The following is a 4,184-nucleotide window of genomic DNA, read 5'->3' as shown; positions in this document are numbered from 1 at the left end:
TGGGAATTTAGAAGGCGGGAACAGTGGCTGGTGGAATGTGGTGACAAGTGGAAGGCCGAGGGAAAGGCCTCAGAATCAAGACCAGCCCACAGTGTGGCTCAGAAGCCAGTGACAAAGGGCTGGGATGGACGTCTGAGAGGAGCTGTGTCCACCCCAGTCCTGCCACACAGCGAGCTGGCTGTCCTCCCCGCGACTCGTGGCTCACTTGGAGACCGCATCACTGGTTAGTGGAGCCTTACTCCTTCTTTGCTGTGTAGTTTTAAATTGGGGTAACGTGTACATAACAAAGTTTACCATTTTAACCATTCTGAATGTACAGTTCAGTGGCATTGAGGACATTCACATTCTGTACCACCATCCACTTCCAGAACTTTTCATCTTCCTCAACTGGAACTGTCCCCATTAAACACTGCCGACCTTAACTCTGTCCTCACTCCCCCACTCCCAGACCCTGATACCCCTAGTTCTACTTCCTGTCTCTGAGTTTGACTCCTCTACGTACTTCCCATAAGTGGTATCAGACACTGTCCTTTTGTGTCTGGCTTATTTCACTTAGCATGATGTCCTTGAGGGTCGTCCATGTTGTAGCGTGTGTCAGAATTCCCCTCGTTCCTTTTTAAGCCTGTAAGTAGGGGTGACATTCCACTGTCTGTATACACCACGTTTCGCTTATGACTCATCCATGGACAGACACTTGGTCCCACCTCTTGGCTGCTGTGAATAGTGCCACCATGAACATGGACGTGTGAATATATTTTTGAGTTCCTGCTTTCATTTCTTTTGGGCATAGACCCAGAAGTGGAATTGCTGGATCATATGGTAATTATATGTCTAATTTTTTCAGAAACCACCATATTCTCCACAGCGGCTGCACCGTTTTTTACATTCCCGTCAGCAATGTACAAGGGTTCCAGTTTCTTCAGGTGCTCAGCAGTACTTGTTATTTTCTGGTTTTGTTGTTGTTTTTAATGATTCTAATGGATGTGAAGTGATAGCACATTGTGCTCAAGCTATTTTAAGGCCGGTAGAGTTAACAGAGAACAGATAAAATGTCAACACAGATACTGAGGATAAAAATATGTATGCAGCAATTAATAATACACTTACATCTACACTTGTAAAAAAATAGCCCTCTGATTTCTGTCTGTTTGATTTTATTGAACAGCTTCTCTGACAGCCTCTTCTTTCCTAGCTCCGTCCCCACCTCCGCAGTGGAGGGCATCCCTTGATCCAACAGAGGCCACCTGAGATAAGGAAGAAGTTCTCCCACCAGTGTCCAACCCAGTCCCCCTTCCCAGAGGTAAGAACTTTTACCATTTCCTGCACCCACTCTCTATCATAAGCAAACATGTTTTATATATACTTTATAGCTTGTATAATACATAAGCACATATATATAATTATATGTTCATCTTCTAATACATAAATAAACATGTATTATATAAAATATATCATTAACTTTTACAGAAATGGACCTTCCTATACAAACTCTTCTGCAACTGAAGTTTTTGCTTAGCAAAGTATTTTGAACAGTTTTCTTTGCCAGGACACCTCCCCTTGCTCTGTCTCTCTCAGTCTGTCTGTCTGTCTCTGTCTCTCTTTCTTTAATGGAAACCATGTGTGTGTGTGGTACATAAATAGTGCCCAAAGGCATACTGTGAACAGGACATTGCCCTCCCATCCCAGACCCCAGAAACTGCCTTCAGTGGTTCCAGGTGCTGTCCTTCCAGAACGTTCCATGCATATTCATTCATATGTATGGTAAGAAGACATGTGTATCCTTTCATATTTACACAAATTATAAAATACACATTGTTCTGTAACGTTTACCCTTGGTAATGGATCTTTCTTCCTCAATGCATGCGTGTGCATGTACACACACGCACACACACACGCACACACACACATACTGACACACCTGTGTCTATGTGTGTATATATGGGGGGGACGTGCCTTCACTGGTTTTCCGGTCCCACTGTTGCACGTACAGGCGATTCTCTGCCCTGCAGCTCTGGGAAGGGGGAGTTTCTTCATCTCTCTTGTGCATGGACTTCTCTGAGTTGAGGACAAAGTGACTTCTCTAATGTGGCTTTGCCAGCACCAATGAATCCCTCACCTTTAGAGACAGAGTCTGCACTCCCCATCTCTGGCCCATCCCTGGGCCTTCAGAGGGAGCCCACAACTTTAACTCATTAATTAATTTTCGTTCCCTTCCAAACAGTGTTCTCACAAATGCACCATACTGGAGACTGGTGGCTCAGTTGCCCAGTGTCCCTGGGTGGCAGAGTCTGTGCCAGCAGAGGCTGTGTCTTGCCATCTCTTCCACTCACTGAATTCCTCTCTCTAACAACAGATGCAATTACCTTACACATTTAAATGCTTCCTGCCAGCTCACATGTTCCAGCAGCCTGCCCCCAACCGGAAGTTCCTGAAGTCACCTTAAAAGGAATGCTCAAAGTCAGTTAAAGTCACTCAGCCCTACTCTCACATTCCTACCAAGGTGCCAGTTCAATTGTCCCTTCAGAGTAATGTATTCAGGATTATCTGGCTGTAAAGAATGATTGTTATAAATACGGCATCTACCAGGAATGTTGTGGCCCTGGTAGGGCTTTCTGATTTCAGCCTGGAGTGAGCCTTCCCTGCTCCTGTACAGGACACCCCGCAGGCTGCTGTGACATCCTACCTGCCACGCGGGCATTGGCCNGTGGAGCCTTAGTCCTTCTTTGCTGTGTAGTTTTAAATTGGGGTAACGTGTACATAACAAAATTTACCATTTTAACCATTTTGAATGTACAGTTCAGTGGCATTGAGGACATTGACATTGTGTGCCACCATCACCACCATCCACCTCCAGAACTTTTTCATCTTCCCCAACTGGAACTTTCCCCATTAAACATTGTCAACCTCTGTCCTCACTCCCCCGCTCCCAGACCCTGATACCCCTAATTCTACTTCCTGTCTGAGTTTGACTCTAGTAAGTACTTCCTATAAGTGGCATCAGACAGTGTTTTTCCTTTTGTGTCTGGCTTATTTCACTTAGCATGATGTCCTTGAGGGTCATCCATGTTGTAGCATGTTTCAGAATTCCCCTCGTTCCTTAAGTAGGGGTGACATTCCACTGTCTGTATACACCACGTTTCACTTATGACTCATCCATGGATGGACACTTGGTCCCACCTCTTGGCTGCTGTGAATAGTGCTGCCATGAACATATGTTTTTGAGTTCCTGCTTTCACTTCTTTTGGGCATAGACCCAGAAGTGGAATTGCTGGATCATATGGAAATTCTATGTCTAATTTTTTCAGAAATCACCATATTTTCCACAGCGGCTGCACCGTTTTTTACATTCCCGCCAGTAATGTACAAGGGTTCCAGTTTCTTCAGGAGCTCTGCAGTACTTGTTATTTTCTGATTTTGTTGTTGCTGTTTTTAATGATCCTAATGGATGTGAAGTCATAGCACATTGTGCTCAAGATATTTTCAGACAGGTAGAGTTAAAAGAGAACAGAGAAAATGTCAACACAGATACTGAGGATAAAAATATGTATGCAACAATTAATAATATGCTTAGAACTACACTTGTAAAAAAATAGCCCTCTGATTTCCATCTGTTTGATTTTTCATTCTACAAATATTGAGCAGCTTCTCTGACAGCCTTTTCTTTCCTAGCCCCGTCCCCACCTCCGCAGTGGAGGGCATCCCTTGATCCAACAGAGGCTGCCTGAGATAAGGAAGAAGTTCTCCCACCAGTGCCCAACCCAGTCCCCCTTCCCAGAGGTAAGAACTTTTACCATTTCCTGCACCCACTCTCTATCATAAGCAAACATGTTTTGTAGCTTGTATAATATATATATGCACATATTTTTATAATTATATGTTTATCTTCTAAAACATAAATAAAAATGTATTATATAAAATATATAGTTAACTTTTACAGAAATGGACCTTCCTATACAAACTCTTCTGCAACTGAAGTTTTTACTTAGCAAAGTATTTTGAACAGTTTTCTTTGCCAGGACACCTCCCCTTGCTCTGTCTCTCTCAGTCTGTCTGTCTGTCTCTGTGTCTCTCTTTCTTTAATGGAAACCATGTGTGTGTGTGGTACATAAATAGTGCCCAAAGCCATACTGTGAACAGGGCATTGCCCTCCCATCCCAGACCCCACTCCCAGAAACTGCCTTCAG

Source organism: Galeopterus variegatus, unplaced genomic scaffold, assembly GCF_000696425.1.
Source record: "Galeopterus variegatus unplaced genomic scaffold, G_variegatus-3.0.2 Scaffold9775, whole genome shotgun sequence".
Lineage (NCBI taxonomy): Eukaryota > Metazoa > Chordata > Mammalia > Dermoptera > Cynocephalidae > Galeopterus > Galeopterus variegatus.
The sequence above is the reverse complement of the archived record's forward strand: the minus strand, read 5'-3'. Positions refer to the sequence as shown.